Raw genomic sequence first — 18,173 nt, forward strand, 5'->3', positions numbered from 1 at the left:
GGTGGATGCCCCATCCCTGGAAACATTCCAGGTCAGGTTGGACGGGGCTCTGAGCAACGTGGTCTAGTTGAAGATGTCCCTGCTCATTGCAGGGGGGTTGGACTAGGTGACCTTTAGAGGTCCCTTCCAACCCAAACCATTCTATGATTCTATGATCATAAATAAGCATAACTTTGCAAAAGGAAAAGATTAACCTCCATGCTGCAAGAGCTAGATTGTTGGGGTTATTTACAGATGAGGGAACAAGGGTGGTGGTCAACACGACTGGCTCTAGTATAAGAGAAGGATGCCTGCACCAGGGGTGCTGTATCAGGGGAGGGTGCTAAGAAGTCTACATTGCCATGACACTAGTAGTCAACTTGCAGCCAGCCTTCTGCTCACTCAGAGGGATCAGGACCACAGTTCAGCAGGTGAGTGGGACAGAAGTTTAGCCATTTGCAGTGTCGTCAAAATAGTTTCCAGAATTATTCCTCAAAACAAATTCTGTCCCAGCATCTCCATTCGCTTCTCCTCATGGGCAGTCCCACCAGAGGTCTAGGACAGTGAAGGTGGCACAGGGCAACTCCTTGCTTACAGTATGTGCCCTGCGGAAACACATTCTTGACAAGCGTGTCACACAGAGTTATAGGGGCTGTAACTACCGTCTTAAAAATATAGAAATGGAACAATTAGCCAGCAAAAAAACAACTTTTTTTGTCTATAAATGTCACTGACAAAGGTCAGTAAATAGAGGACAAATCCCATAGCACAGATGTCTGTTCTTTAGCACCATGCATGAGAAGTGCACTTCTACCTTTAGCCATCACAGCATGAAGCAGGAGATTGTTATCCTTGTTTTAGCTCACACAATTAATATATTAGTACTCATAAAACATTTCTGTCATTTTTTTATTCCAGAGACAGTATTTGACCTGATTATCACCAAGCAATAAATTTCCCATTTTCATGATGTGCTTCATGAAGCTGTATTTTCTTTTATCTGATCTACATTTATAGCCATTAATGTTATCTCCTCCTCATTGTTCTGTATTATGATATTGGGTACAGAGGGTTTGCCCAGTTTTCATAATAAATTTCCTATTTTAAAATATCAGTAGCCTCAGAAGGGTCTCACTTAGGCCTATTTTACAGGGAGGCAACTGAAGTGACTTTGATACTAATGCATAAATACAGGACCAAAGTCAGATACTGCTTCATTATCAGAATTAAATAATTGTACTTTCTAAAAAGTACATTTTTCCAATCACTTTCTCTTGTAGGGGCTATCTTGTTCATCATCTTTGCTCTTACAGGGCAAATAACTCTATGCATCACCTTAATTTTTGTGACAAGTATCAAATGGCATGGCACTTCAGAAGACGGTGGACCAGTATTCCGTATATGATTAAGTAACATTTTCTTTCATGTCCCTCTTGAAACTATGAGGCATTGAGGAGTTTTCCTTGAAGTTTCAAACAGCACAATGAGAAAGTATCTTCAACCAGCTTCCCATGCTCCTTTCTGCAGAAGGCTATTCAAGGCCAGCCTCATCAATATATTTAAGGAATGAGGTAATTCATGGCATGTGTTATACTTTCTAAGCTAAGCTGTTGCCATGCCTTTAAGGCTACCCAGATTTTCTCAGATCCCTTCAGATAAATAATGGTCACAAATGGCAAGAGTCCTCAGCAGAGTTTGTACAGAGGCTCTCTCTTTCCTTCACTAACTCATTAAATGTGACACATACCATATTCTCCAGAATACATTATCTGCTTTGCAGCTTGAGAGGCAACTTGCCTTTTTTTGCTAGCTATCACTAACCAAGCTGTAGTTCATAAGAAAAACATCACTAATCTTGATTTCTCAAGACTCTTCCTCAAACAGAAGCTGTCTAACTCTGGAAGTCATGACCTTAGCGGTATGCAGGCCAGTTATAAGAGTTGGGCAGAGCTGCCAAAACAAGAAGCCATCCCCGTCACTGGTGAGGTTACCCAGCAAAAACCCATGAGGAGTGCTTTGGCGACCTCAGCACTAGACTGCTTCCTTCGATTCTTCTCCAAGTGCACAACTGCCAGCAAGTCTGAGACACACACATGGACTTTCAACACTGTGCTGGAATTACTTTCTCATTTTGGTCTTATAACAACTATACTTTTGTTTGGGAGAGCCAGCTGCAGGATTCAGGTCAGCATTTTTTCCCCGAAGCATAGGTTATTTCTGCAGGCTTCATTTGATTTGCCACTGTACCACACTGCAACATAGCATCAACTAAATTTTCTTGTTAAAAATGCCTGCTTTGGGCCCAAGCATCCTCCTTTTGCTGTTTCAGCGATGCAAATATAGAAAAAGAAGTGCTGGAATTGGAATATTACTTTTTGATAGGTGACAAAGAAAAATGTCATCTGAATTACATACAACACCTCTGGATCAGGGGAACAGGACACTGATTTAAGAACCATAGAGTGCTCATTTTGCATGCACATGCACGTATGCACACTAAGTTTCACCCACCAACCTCCTACGTTTAAAGAGCATTAAGCCTGCAAAATCAAGCACTCAGAGGCAGAGTAACACAAGAATAAAATGTGCCTATTAGCTTTAATTCAGCCCCCTCACATGTATGAATAACCCTCAGTTCTAGTGAAGTGGCTTTATTTCAAGACAGATAACAAAAACCTCAGACAATTTCAAAAGGAAACCAGAAGACTTTTCCACCTATATATCACTATGGAAAAGCAGTAAGGAAAAAACTAGGTTTCAGTCTTCGTCTTCTACTTACGATAAAAGTGCTTTCCCTTAATACTGCAGGTTAGAGAATCCTTAAATAGATACCCAAATATTTCACAGGCTCTGGAAAGGCTGTGATTCATATTCAGCAGTGCACAGAGAACCATGGTGTAACAGGCTCAGGTTCAGAAAGTTCAGGCAGGTACTGCAATGCTGAGAAACTAGTCTCCTTATAAATGCTGAGTGACAGCAGCATCAATAAAGCAGTCAGGGCAAGAAGCATACGCCTTGTGGAAAGGTTTGAAAGTTCCAATAAATGATGATAAGCTGTTGCTTTCAAAGATAAGTATTTTAAAGACCATATACCTTGTGCTTTCTTCTTTGAGAAGTTTTGCTGGAATGCTGCTTTTCAGAAGAAGTATAAAAAACAAAGCACTGATACTGTTAAAAGTGAGAATAGAAATTAATTCAGCTATTAAGCAATATGTACCTCCCGGGTGGAAGCTCCAAAACATGGGAGGATATGATCATTATTATATAGCTCTTTAGAAAGGTATACAGCCAGAAAAGCACTTTATTGGCGACATATTCCAAACTGTCTTGGGTAGAAGTTGTGTTGCCATATCTCTCCAATACTGTATGCAGCTTACCCACTCTGAGATGAAGAAAGGAGCCAAAGAAGCTATGCTTTGCTCTCTCAACCCACTTTCTTTTCCTTAAAGTAATAACATTTCATTTGAAGCAAGACCCATCAGGCTCTTCAGGAGATGGAATGCATCACCTTAAGCAGCCATGCGAGCAGTTCACATGGACTAGGGTGCTCCAGCAATTAAGGATGTCGCATAAAATTCAGAAGACACGATAGTATCTTCTGCTCCTAGTCCTGTCTCTACAGCTAGTTAAATTAGTTTTCCCTCATTTCCATCAGTTTTTCCTCATTACTGAGACCACAGACTGTGTACTGGCAGATACTGTCTACCTGTAAAGACCTAATCCAATGAAATCCAAATCTTGTTTGGGACATGCAAAGGCAGTACGGTGAACATGGATGAAAACTGCGAACAAATAGTGCCATCAGTGGGATGTTCTGTGTCACCTGTATTTGAATTTCTAGATTTTGCCCAGGAACTGCTTGATCACCGTGTAACAGATAATGTGTAACTGAGGCATCCGAATGAACTGTCATTATTAAAACAAACAAACGCACAAAAAGCCCGCATTCTTTTCTAACGGAGTTTCAGGAGGCCATCATGCTAAGAGATTACAGAAAATAGCTCAATTTTAGAAGGTTCAGAAGGAAGTGAACTCAAAAAAAATTATACCTATCCTGACCATTTCTTATTTTGCAGTAGCATCACAGAGTTATGACTGGGAGGTGTGGAAATGGAAAAATTATTATTATCTGGCATAGCTCACAAGAAAGGATCTTGCATTACCACATTCATCCGAAGTATTTTTCTCCTTCAGTGTGTGTTCAAGCCCCCTTACACAGAAAAAGATGGTAACATCAGTTATCACTGCAACATCAGTGCCTTCTTCACAACAGCACAGCACCTTCTTTACATTTCAGCAAGGAAATGCCAGTGTGTCAGACACAGCTGCAAGATAGTGTCAGGGGCATCACTGTCTCCACAGGTGATGGGGAGGACAGTTGTGAGGCTACACAAACTTATTTCCTACTACTCTCTGAGAGGCAGCGCTGCTTCTTCCCTTATTAGCCTTCATTGTACAGAGAAGAAATCCCAGCAAGGCTGCCAAATGGTATGACTGGGAAATAACACACCATTTGTGAGGAAGCAGTTCATACCTAGAGAGCTTTGGTTGGTGCCCAGCTATGATGCATAGGAGCAGGGCTTGTCCTTGCAGGGTGCTAACTGCCCCACTCATCTGTGTACTTGCTGCCAGTGGCATAAATGCCTCACTATCTGTGTCTTTATACAAAATAGGTGGCATAAATAAATGGGAGCCATAACCCTCTCACTCCCTTTCCTTTTAACCAATTTCTGCCTTTGCCTAGCTAGCAAACCAATTTAGGACAACAGGTTTTCGGTGTAATTGGCTGTTGCTATAACAAATCTTGTCTTTTAGAAAGGCAGTAACAGTTGCTGCTGCTGCCAACACTGAAAAGAGGAGCCTGCATGGCTACTTTGTCATTATAACATACTCCCCTCCTGATTTCCTCTATGTTCTTCAGTAGAAGAAGAATTAAGAAAAACAGATGTTTTTATTGACACAGAGAAGGCACACCTTCCCAGAATCCCGGCTCACAGGTAAAAGAAGAGGCTTTTGTATTCGTAGCAATACCAAAAACATGCTCTTGCAGGCATCTTTACATTCCCATGATCCAGTCAAAAGTATCTTGGCATACAGTCCACTCTAACAAAAAGCCAGCCCAGCTGCACATCGAACTTATTCTAATATGTTGTATGCGTAAGAAGATGTTCTTCAGCAAAGGGAAGTAATCTGGTTTTTCTTCCATGAAACAAGAAGTCTCTGGTTGATTAAAAAGTGAAGAATTTACGTTATTAAGTTATGCTGTTATATGGTATGCTGTTTTTCCAGACAGATCTGAAAAAAATGTGACATCCTCTTGTACTACTCTTTCCTCTAGGAAACCTGTTTATCAATATTAATTTTCTTTCTGGTGCCTTCTGAAGGGAACTACTGCAGTCAGAGCTAGCCCTCAACCAAAATGGGTATCTGAGCCTCTCCAGTTTCTAAAATGCTTACAATCTAGAGGCAAATTATATACCTGGGATCATTATTTTGAGAAACTAATTGGTGCTTCTGCTGTTAGTATTTGACAAAAATGAAAGTCAGCCCATATTTAATCAAAACGTCCAAGTTCAGTGGTGTTTTGAGCCCTCATATAAACCTGATATTAACTTAAGTTTCATGCTAGTGGAAAAATTAGTCCTGTTTCAAATACTCTGGCAGTCCAGCTCAAGCACATCTGGCCATGGCATGCATGAGAAATTCCACCATTTTTGTGCTAAAAGGTGACCAGGTGGGAAGCAGAGACAGAACGGACACATAGTAATGGGTCATTTCATTCTCATTATCCACTAATTCAGGGACTGTATCCTTCAATTAGAAATCATGAGGAAATTGCCTTTGGTGACCTCTATGATCAGCAGGTCTATGTCAGTCTGTGAAGGATGCATACATATGCCCTTGGCTGTTGTATGCCCCCCTGACATGATATCCCTGAAACCTGGAAAACAGTGCAGACTGTCACAGGTTTTGTTTGTTCAAAGTTGATGTTGTACCTCAGGGTTTTGTAAATTTGCCTTTGGAGGACTTCTTTTTTGCTATTGTCCTGCATCAGGCAATACCAGTTCTGCTGAGAGGGAGTCTGGCTGGCATTTCTGCAGCTAAATTGTATGTGTTGCTCTCATGCAAAGTTTCCCTAGATTTTGCTTAAGTCAGGAAGGAGGTTTACATAGTGTAATTATAAAGCCTTTGCTCTCACCTTCTAGAGTCTGGCACATATCCTTCATGCCATTCTGAGACCACCAGGAGAAAAACGTGGCATATCAAAATTGCATGCAAACTAAACATGCACCCCTGGGAGGTGAGGAAGAAAATCCTCTGTAAGATGGGAGTTCCATGCCAACAGGAGCACTCACTGGTGTGTAGCTGAATGATGAATCCCAGTCAGCCTGGAGGTGTTATGGACTGAACCATACAGAGAAGCAACCCTTTCCCTACCAAGCCTATCTGGCCCCCCTCCCCCTGCCTCCCTCTATCATGACAGATAATTCTTTCAACTTCTCTTTCACCAAAACAGAGAAAAGATACCAACTCTTTCTGCTCATACAGGTACATTAAAACACTTGTGCTTACGCTTAATTATAGGTAAATTGTGGCCAGCAGGATAAGGCCAAGAAACAAAGCCTTAATTTGGGAATTCGGACACAAACTGAAACACAGGAGGTTCCTCCTGAACATTGGGTAATGCATTTTTGCTGTGAGGGTGACTGAGCACTGGTACAAGTTGCCCAGAGAGGTTGTGGAGTCTCCATCCTTGGAGTTACTCAAAAGCCGTTGTCCTGGGCAACAGGCTCTATGTGGTCTTGCTTGAGCAAGGGTTGGACCAGATGACCTCCAGAGGTCCCTTCCAACCTCAACCATTCTGTGAATCTGGCTGCGCTAGCACAGTGCTCTGGCTTACTAATGGAGAACGTCTTCTGTCTGACTAGCATGACCTTGGGTTCATCTGCACATCTCAGTGAAGACAGTCCTTTTATTTGCCATTATAAACCACTTCCAGCTACAAAGAGAGCATCCCCATAAATAGATTTCTTTAAAGGATCTGCTTGATGCAGCACAACCAATCAACAATTAAGAAAGAAGGTGCAGAAAAATCAAGATTAAGCAAAGATAAGGATGTAATTGCTCTTTTTCAGGGTGTCTTCTGTGTTCTGCTTCCCATCTGCTGTCAAGAAAAAAACAAGCAAGGGATGACTGGAGGGAATAACAGTATTCTTGCCAGTGAACGCTAAAGCAGCAATGCCTAGGCTGTGCAACAGGAGGAGCTTCCTATACATGTGGTAGTTTCCTACCGCTCATCTTATTGGAAGGCATGGCACATTGCTTTTTTCCCCTTTCTAACGAACTTGCCCCTGGTGTAAGCAAAGGTTTTTACAAAAAAAAAGCTGCTTCCCACAACCTCATAGGGGGAGACCCACTCCTTAGAGAAGGTTCATTATGTGTAATCAAGAGCAGGAGAGAGTAACTCTTCTCAGGTATCTGGGTCTGTCTGCTTCACACCCTACAGCAGACCAAATATAACCCTGTCTTTGGAGCTAGTTGTTGGAGCTACCATGAAGAAGTAGACGATCCCTCCCCAGTCTTCAGAGGGACAATTGGACCAATCCTAATTTCCTGTGTCCAGGTAGGACCATGGATATAAGCCTGTTCATCTCCCCCTCTTCCTCAAAGCTCACAAAGCACAGAGGGGGACTGCTGGGAATGAGAGCTAAACTGAGCTAGAAAGAGTCAGACCAAAGTCCTGTTCCGGCACAGTCACCTGTACTTCACTGTCTAGATGTCGTATCAGGTACAGTTTGATTTGCATCCCTGATAATAACTCGAGGTACTGCCCTTTATGAGCAGTGCAACAGGGAAAGTCAAACTCTTCCTGAGCATCCCCACTGAGCTCTTCATTCAGTCACCTCCTTCCTTGGCTGAAGCTGCAAAGGCAAGTTGGGCATTTATTTTAAATATTCTTTGTGTGCATCACTCCATTCCTCTGCTCTTTTCAGCAGAAGCCACCAAATAGCAACAATGGCCTTTGTTTTCTTTGCTTGACACTTTACTTCAGCAGCCTTCCTGCTCAATACAAAGTCCAGTCCATCAGCATCATCTCCACTCAGTTATCTGGAGCCTTGAGAAGCAGCAGGCTACGTTTAAAGATGGCAAACAGGTCAGGATAGCAATCAGTCAGGACTGACCTTTGGTGCTTCCAGGAAAACAACTGGATAGCAACGCTCCATCAACTGTAGGAAACCCATTGATCCAACTTCGACCTTACAGCAGGAACAGTGGGTAGATGTGTAGCATTCATATTAGTATCTGAAGAGGTCTGGGAGGGAAAATATATTTCAAGTCAACAGTCACCTACCTCTCCTGTGATTATTTGGTATAAAGCAAGGCTCCTTCCCCTTTATGCTCCTACCAAACAAGAGAAACGACAGTCTTTGCTACCACAGGGCTGCTTGTATGTTAACTTCTCTTCCACTTTGCACTTTGGAAGCAGCAGGCAGCAATTAGCTCTGCTCTTTGTTTATTGCCAGTTTAATTTCTCTTGCCAGCTGAAGAATTCTGTAGCAGAAAAATGCTGAGAGTAGAGGAGGTGCAGAAAAAGCAGCCCTAGCAGGTGAGGAACCTGTGAGTTTAGCTGGGGTGTATTCTAGTTCAGTCAAAAGCTCTCAAACCACCTGTAGGAAACACTCTGCCAGACCCACAGACTGAGAGGGACCAGATTAAACAGAGTCCTTTTTGTTTTGATTCCTTTCACCCAACTGAAAGGGAGTTACTTCAAAAACTGCTTGTTCCCCTTTTGGGGTCGCTTTCCCTGAATACTGGAATGATTGGTTTTATTGCTGCTAATACTGACAGACAGTGAATTTGAAAGTCTTGTGAATATTTCATGGAAATGGAAGCACAGCTCAAATAAATTTACATAGATACATTTAACTTTGCAGATTGATTGAAAGTGATTTTCAGCAGGACTTTAATAGTTGGTATTCATCAGGGGCTGGGAGGTGAGGGCTTCACTGCCATATAAGTGTGACATAGTTGACCCAGATTTTCATGCTGGAAATGCTAATACATGTAGCCATCGTGGGACAGAAGCCGTGCTTATGGACCAGTCTAATCAAGAAGAATATTGGCTACTACATGAAGGAGTAGAAACTAGGTGAAGGCAAAGCAGTGAAAGCAGTGCCTTGCACAAAACATCTCCAGCTGTAATGTCAAAGTGTTACCTAATGAACATGATACCTAAAACTCAGAGGGGCTCACTTTCATTCAATTCACAGCTAGTCATTACTGCAAGTGTGAGGAATATATACAAAAGAAAATAAGAGGATGAACTCAGTTAATGAATTATTCCCTGTGTATTATTTATTTGGCTCAAAAAATAGCCACAGTTTTTGCTGCACAAGGAGAAATTTCAAAGTCATTCCGCAAAAGCTGTTTACTAATTCCTTGGTGAAGACAGAGCTTGTAGTGAGAAGGTATAAAGCAGAGCCTGAGCAGACTGGGTGATTCACTTTGGGTGAATTGCTGACTTAAGCAAGTTTTGCCATCGACTTCAGAGCCATTGTTTCCCCTCCAGCTCAACAGTGATCATAGCTGTCTAATAAACAACTGGTGTTCAGATATTGCAGGCAAACATGTCAATTTTTTCAAAGCCAAAGCTGACAGCTTCACACAGCTGCCTGTGCATATGTACCCTCTGTGTGACGCTAATGCTCTCTGCAAAACGTACTTGTGTATTAGAGTCTGACCCTGTAGAGCACTGTGCTATGATCCAACAGAGCGTTTAAATGTGTGCTTACATTTGTGCATCCAAGTTGCCAACATGGAGCAGGTATTTAAGTGTTTAGTTGGACCACAGCGAAAAGCCCACTGCCTTGTAAGATAAGCTCTGACACAACATGTATTTTAACTAGCAGAGCAAGACATTGGTGGTAGTTTTGAAACAACTGGAGCAAAGCTTTGAAGTATCTTAGGACAAGTAAACATAATGGTTTTTGTGTTGTTTTTTTTTAAAGCAGAAAGCAGGAATCATTCCAACAGACACTTCAGATGATGTGCCAGAAACACATAGTAATGATGATATACATTGTAAGGTTAAAAAAAATTCTAAATTCAAGTATGCTATTCAGTCTTCTCTTTTCAAAAATTACTCTCACATCCTAGTCTGCCAGATTGAAGTTATCATCCAATTAGTATAAAAAGGATTAAGAAGAAAACCTCAAAGGTAAACATTGTTGTTGCTGTAGTCATTATTGTCATTATTATTCTAATTAATAAAGCATTTCTTATAACCACAGACCATAAGGAGGGATGAGGCATCATGTTGCTGGATCAGCTTAATAAAAACCCCAATTTTTCCCTTTGCTTTAAAGATAAAATATCAAAAAGCTAAAACCAGACTCTTGGAAGCAAACATATGGAAATTCACTGCTTTGGGAGGGATGGATGGATGGATGGATGGATGGATGGATGGATGGATGGACGGACGGACAGACAGACTCCATGGCTAGCCTCTGCTTCCACAGCATTGTTTACATGAGGAAAGCTTTACCCAACTTACCAAAGTACCCTAAGTCATCACGTCTAATATTTTCTTTAAATCCTTTAGTCCTGAAGTGAGGGGCCAAGTATCTAGAGTGAAATAGGGTTGAGTTTTGCAGGTGTTTACTCCTTTTAACTGTACACAGACAGCAGTCTTTCTCAGCAGAAATAATGCCCTAATCTTAGCAGAAATCTCACCTTTCCCTTCTGCTTGTCTTTTTGGAGTCTCTTAAACAAGGAATCAGTTTTGACACCTCTCTGCCTTACTGTGAGTGCCACAAATTTTAGTCTGTTTGCTTTAATGCATCAGGTCTTGTGTTTATGGGATTACATTAGAATCTCAGCTTTGCTTTTAATTAAAATGTCTTTAAAGCAATTATGAAAACACAGTGTAGGGAAGTTCAAAAGTAGAAGACAGTTACAAATAAATATTTTTATACTGAGTCAGAAAATTGAATTTTTATTCCTGAGAACTAACTCAAAATCTTTTAACATCTGGGCTTGAGACGTGTCAAATACAAGAACTGCATTTGCACAAGGAAGCTTGTAAGTAGTGTCTTTAACATGAAACCCAACACAAGGTGTGTCATTGTGGTGGGCTTACTGGCCATCATCACAGATGGCAGGGACAGCAGGAAATGTGTCTGCAAGGAAGGTGGCAAAAGCCCTGTCTGTTCATGTAGCTTTTCCTGAAAAGAGAGCTAAGCTGGGCTCTCCTGGTACCTCCCTGCTTCTCATGCGCTCTCAGAGCTTGGGCAGGTGCTCAGATGTTGATGCAGTGATTTAAAATATTACCATCATTATGCATTCATCTTTTCTACAAGGATTAGCAAAAATTGTGTGTGTCCCGGTCCCAGCATGTTAGAGTTTAAGACTAGAGAAGAAGTGTTATTCATATAGGTGTCTGTGAAATTCCTCCCCTGTGGAGGGGGGAGGAATATCTTAACAATATAACATGATTGTGCAAAGGCTAGTCAAGTATTTTACAGTAATCAAAGTCTGATGTGACAGAAAACGGCTCCACACTCTGCAGATCACTGTTATTCACAGTTTGCTTTACAATTAAGATGTATGCTGTTAAGAGCAGTGCTGAAAGAGCAGGTTATTACTGCTGAGTTCACAAGAAATCTTCTTTGGTCCTATAAAAAGCAACAGTATCATGTTATCAGAAGTGCTGTTGACTATAACTGTAATAACTTGTCTTCTATATGTAGACATTCCTCGTTTTTAAGACAGTCTTACAACATGCGACCAGTTGAAAAAAAAATTTGCTTCCTACTTATCGTATCCTTCAAAGGCTTCTCTGGAAAACACAGGGACATTTGCTTGCCAGAAGTGTGTCTTTCATTAACTGAGTGTTTCTGAGCTGTACCTTCAACACCAAGCTATGAATTATAACCTGAATAGAAGTGGCTCCAAACCGAACAAAAATGTTAAGAAAAATGCTTGCAGGGATGTAGCAACTGCTGAGGAAAAGATTTAGCTATTGCTGTTCATGATATTCTGCTGCATTGTAACCCAATTTCAAAATAGAGCAAATGAATAAACTTGAACAAGAGGGAACAATAGGTCACATTAAAACACCATATTAAGACAGTTACAGTGGGGGAATTACAGAAACTAAAAATGCATTAGTCATCCATAGGCATCTGCAGCAGAAGAACTGAGTTGCCATGGAAGATGCCGATGGTGTTTAAAAACTAAGGAACTGAGTGTCTGACAGTGTGGGTGTATCTATGTTAGAGATACTGGTGGTGAAAAGATACATCAGGGCTGAAGCAGGCCTGATCTAGCACTTCTTTGTTATTTACAAACCATCCTTTTGCTATCAGTGCTGTTAAGGCCTATATGACAAAACACGTTTCTTGGACAGACAATGTTAAAGAATTCAGATTTACAGAGCTGAAAAATTATCAGGGGAAAAGTAACGCTGTTAGGAGAAGAAAAACTCAAAAGACTTCTCTATATTGATGCTAATGGTCAGTGGTGCTGACCATTAACAAACCAATGCAAAGGAAATGGATTTGCAGGAAGTCTCTTTTCCTTTTTCTGTTTTCTTCATTATTTTTCCACTCAATAGGATTCTTTTGACTCATTCCCCTGAGTAGGACTAATCATCAAGACAATTAAAGCATGAGAATTCTTCCCCAAAAAATGACACTGGACAGCTTTTGTTCCTTTAGCTGTAGGATTCCAACATACCAGATTTGCTCATCTAAAAATCAGTAGTGTTTCTTGTTTTGTCTTTTTACCACAGAGCCCCACACTTATATTTTCAGTGGGAACACAAGCCATTTTGATTTATAAGCCCCTGCCAAAAGTAATCAGACCCCCTTCTCTAAGGCTCAGCCATATGGAGCTAGCGCCCATATGATACTGCCTAAGGTGCTCATCTTTGGATGCCCCAGCAAGCTTCACTAAAAAAATCAAGTCGCTCGGCAAAGAGAACTGCCAGCACTAGCAGTTCAGTTTCTTCTACTCAAACACAAGCAATACCATTCCCCAGGTGCTCCCTAGCACAACAGAAAAACAGAGCAGCTGGCTGAGGTGTAGCAAAGCAAGACAGCTGCTCTGGGGAGGTGAGGGAAGATATGCTGGGAATGATGAGCCAACATGATTGCAGATCAAGAAGCCATTTCAGTACCACAAGGACATGTTAATTCCTGGACCCTCTGATGCTCACAATTACAGATGTATGTTCCTCCTCGCTACTTTAGCTATCCTGAGAGCACTACGATGTTTTGCCCAGTGTGAATCTAAAAGTCACCCTTGAAGCTGAGAGTAAGTTCACAGGTAGTGCAGCCAGAGGCTAGTTCAGAAGTTTTTTTCTGCCACAAAGATTTATGTCATAGAATCTTTTAGGTTGGAAAAGACCTTTAAGATCATCGAGTCCAACTGTAAACCTAACACTGCCAAGTCTACCACGAAACCATGTCCCTAAGCACCACGTCTACAAGGCTTGTAAATACCTCCAGGGATGGTGATTCAACCGCTTCCCTGGGCAGCCTGTTCCAGTGCCTGACAACCCTTTCAGTGAAGAAGTTCTTCATAATACCCAATCTAAACCTCCCCGGCACAATTTGAGGCCGTTTCCTCTCGTCCTATCCACCTCGCTACAACCTCCTTTCAGGTAGTTGTAGAGAGCAATAAGGTCTCCCCTGAGTCTCCTTTTCTCCAGGCTAAAGAACCCCAGTTCCCTCAGCTGCTCCTCATAAGACTTGTGCTCTAGACCCTTCACCAGTTTTGTTGCCCTTCTTTGGACGTGCTCCAGCACCTCAACGTCCTTCTTGTAGTGAGGGGCCCAAAACTGAACACAGTATTCGAGGTGCAGTCTCACCAGAATATGTCAGTATAAGTTCCTTACCACTATAGCCAAGCACTTCAGAAAGACAAATGAAAGCAATACTGTTAGTTCCCCTCTTGTAAATGGTATTAACTGACCTGTGCTGGAAAACAGGGGGAAGTTGCAGGGCAGAGAAGTGCAATGGCGTATGTTGAGTTCTCAGCTAGCTGGCTCTAACAGCTGGGCCACACTACTGCTCAGTGGGTTTTCCTATTTTCCCAGGCACTTCATGTCTGTTCTCCTGTGTCTTGAACACTAACATCCTGTTTCAAGTATTTGATGGGCATTTTTCATTATAACTTCTTTGCTTAGGTTCTCCAGGGTGTTTAAGAATTTGAGTTTCCTGCTACGCATTTTGAAAAAAAAATCTCTTTTAAAGTTTTTCCTTATGACTCTCCACATGACTCAAGCCAAAGTACCATTCTCCTTGATCAGGCACAACTTCAAGGGGTCCATAAACCACCAAAGACCATGAAAGTTCAGGAGAAAAGGACAAATGAATTTTAAGGGCCAGCCTGCACCTGGGGAAATGCCCTTGCAGAAGCTGTAACTTCAAACCGTAATAACAACTTCTCTTTGCTTATTTATACTCTGGTATCCACACCAACATCATCCCCCCAAGCCCTCCATATTTCATTGGATTTCAGAATGAATGAAAAAAGAATGACAGCAACAACAGAATAATGGCAGGAAACAAATATCACTAGCCTTTTCAGCTGTGGACAAGGCAAAAGAAGATGACGATCTGGTCTCTGTAGAGCCATTCATAAAGAGCCATTCATAGAGAGCCTTTATGTCACTCAAGTGTCATGGGAAGAGATGTGAACAAAAAATACACAACTTGACAAGTTGGAAATGCTAAAAGAAAATCAGGTGTCACATCTCGGCAAACAAATGCTCTGAACACCTCAGAGTGTCTGCCTATCTCTTTTCTTGAGATCATAGCTGGATGAATCACAGAATCATAGAATATCTCAAGTTGGAAGGGACCCATAAGGATCATTGAGTCCAACTCTCTGCTCCTCGCAGGACTACCTAAAACTAAACCATTTGACTAAAAGCATCCTCCAGATGCTCGTTGAACTCTGGCAGGCTTGGTGCCATGACCAGTTCCCTGGGGAGCCTGTTCCAGTGACCGACCACCCTCTCAGTGAAGAACCTTTTCCTAATGTCCAGTCTGAACTTCCCCTGATGTAGCTTCATTCCATTTCCTTGTGTTCTGGTCACCAGAGAGAGATCAGCACCTCCCCCTCCACTGCCCGCCTTGAGCAAGTTGTAGACTGTGATGAGGCCACCCCTCAGCCTTCTCTTCTCCAAGCTGAACAAACCAAGTGACCTCAGCCACTCCTCATAAGTCTTACCCTTGAAACCTTTCACCATCTTGGTCGCTATCCTCTGGACACAGTCTAATAGTTTGATGTCTTCCTTATATTAAGGCACGCAGAACTGCACACAGTACTCAAGGTGGGGACGCACCAGTGCAGTGTAGAGTGGGGCAATCACCTCCCCCAGCCAGCTAGCTATGCTGTGCTTGATGCACCCCCCAGGACACGGTTGGCCCTTTTGGCTGCCAGGGCACACTGTTGACTCATATTCAACTTGCCATCAACCCAACCCCGCAGATCTCTTTCTGCAGGGCTGCTCTCCAGCCTCTCATCCCCCAATTTGTACGTATAACCAGGATTACCCCCTCCCAAGTGGAGAATCCAGCACTTGCTCTTGTTAAATTTCATATGGTTGGTGATTGCCCAGCTCTCTAGTCTATCCAGATCTCCCTGTAAGGCCACTCTACCCTCAAGGGAGTCCACAGCTTCTCCTAATTTAGTATCATTGGCAAAATTCCTTAATGTACATTCGATTCCTGTGACCAGATCATTTATAAAAACATGAAAGAGCACTAGCCCTAAAATTGACCCCTGGGGAACCCCACTGGTGACTGGCTGCCAGCCTGATGTAACCCTATTTACTATAACTCTTTGAGCCCAACTCATCAGCCAATTGCTCACCCGAAGTATTATGGATTTGTCTAGCTGTATGCTGGATGTTTTGTCCGGAAGGATACTGTGAGAGACAGCATTAAAATCTTTGTTAAAATTCAAAAAACCCACTGGTTTCCCTTGGTCAACTAGATGGGTGACCTTGTCATAAAAGGAAATTAAGTTGGTTAAGCAGGACTTTCCCCTCGTGAACCCGTGCTGGCTATGACCCAGAATAACCTTCTCCATAATTTTACCAAGCACTGATGTGAGACTGACAGGCCTGTGATTACCAGGGTCTTCCTTCTTTCCCTTCTTGAAAACTGGGACAACCTTTGCTAGCTTCCAGTTGACTGGGACCTCTCCAGACTCCCAAGATGGTTGAAAAATAATGGAGAGAGGTCCCGTGATGACATCAGCCAGCTCTTTCAGTACCCTGGGATGAATCCCATCGGGCCCCATAGATTTATGCACATCCAGCTGGAGCAGCAAGTCTCAAACAAGTTGAGTTGGCTGGGACTGTATCATCCCCCCAGTCACGGTCTTCCAACACAGGGCTCCAGAGGTCCCAGGGCCCATCCTAGGTGTTGAAGACAGAGGCAAAGGCGGCATTAAACATCTCTGCTTTGTCTACATCCCTATTTGTGAGGTGACTGACCTCATCAAGCAATGGACCAATGTTATCTCTGATCCTCCTTTTGCTGTTAACATATTTAAAAAAGCCCTTTTTGTTGTCCTTCACAGTGCTGGCCAGCTTGAATTCTAATTGAGCTTTGGCTGCTCAAATTTTCTCCCTACAGTGGCGAACAGAATCTAGTCTGAAGACCTGCACAGATAGCCTCTAGGCCTTGTCCCAGAGATCTCAGGGTGTATAATAATTGTGGGAGAATCAGAGAGTGTAAAAAGTCTTGCTTTTTAAATCTTCAGGTGATATCTTCCTCTAATAGAAAGTGATTATATCATCTTTAGCTTGTTGTAGAGGTAGTAGACTGAACCCCTTGCAACATTTGTTTCCAGCCCTTCAGTTGGGTTTGTAGCTCTTCTCTGAAATCTCTCCTATTGCCTAATTTTCTAGTGTTCACACAAAAACTAGACGTGTGAAAGATGAAACTCCACGATGTTTATAGATAAGGAACCCCAAGATACCAGTAGATTTTCAAAAGGGTGCCCTTTTAGTTCCTGCACCAGAGCAGGCTCTAGTGTTCTGTCAGTGCTCACGACCTGTGACTTTTTTCTACAGATGCTGTTTCCAGACTACTCCAAATCCTGCTCTCCTGTCAAAGGGTATAGCCCTTGTTTCAAAAGGGCTTGAATGAGTCAATGACTTGAAGTCAAATGACTTGAATCTGACTGTATAAAAATGCATATTGTTTAGTTGCATCCAACTTACCAAGAGATCAAGGCCATGCTGTACAAATAATCTTCCTGTCCTTAACAGTCTGCAATGTTTTTATGGTTTCTTCCAGATGACTATTTCAGAATACCAAGCCAATAAACAGCTACTGTCTGACTCTACAAAGCCTGGCATCCTACTTAATGTTGATTTCTAAAATACTTTGATCTCAAACCTGTTTCACAGCATGTAGGTAGTAGAGACTGCATGGGTAGGAAAGTAAAACTAATACTGTTTGCCTTCAAACCAAACCACATTCTCATTAACATTTCCAGTATAATCTCTGTGTGAAAATTGCCTGGATACACTTTGGCCATTTTTCTTTCAACTTGAAACTGAACTGCAAAAGATTTTAAAAAGTAAGCAGACTAATGTACCTGTACATGTAACTGTGACTTAAGCTGACACAGCCAATGGTGGCATATTGCAAAGGACCACGATTCAATTTTCATGATAACAATGACAGCATTGTGTAAATGCTCCCCACCCCAAATTCACCCACTAATATGAGCAGTGAATGAAATGACAATGACAAGTAAACATACACATCTCCATCACCAAAACAACTTCAAAAAACTGAAGTCCTTGTTGGGGAGGATGAAAACGAACAGACCATAGCCTGTCCTCTTTCAGGGACAATAAAGGCTTCAGTTGACTAAAGCAAAAGGCCTTTCTGACCTACACTTGAGGATGGAAATGCAATATACTACACTAAAGCAGGCACTATCCGCAAAGCAAAAAGAACAAACTAAGATACTTTATTCTTCTTAAGAAAAAGACCAAAACTATAGATCCATAAGAGAACAACAGCCTGGCACAAAATATAAGAAAGGAAACTAGAATACATTTCAGGAAAATGGACCTAAAATAAATTTGAAAATTGCATCCTGAAAGAAACAAGAAAACAAAAAATTGCAATATTGACCTTGAGCTAAACTGTCCTACA

This window comes from Aptenodytes forsteri, unplaced genomic scaffold (genome assembly GCF_000699145.1).
Source record: "Aptenodytes forsteri isolate BGI_AS27 unplaced genomic scaffold, ASM69914v1 Scaffold224, whole genome shotgun sequence".
NCBI classification, from domain to species: domain Eukaryota; kingdom Metazoa; phylum Chordata; class Aves; order Sphenisciformes; family Spheniscidae; genus Aptenodytes; species Aptenodytes forsteri.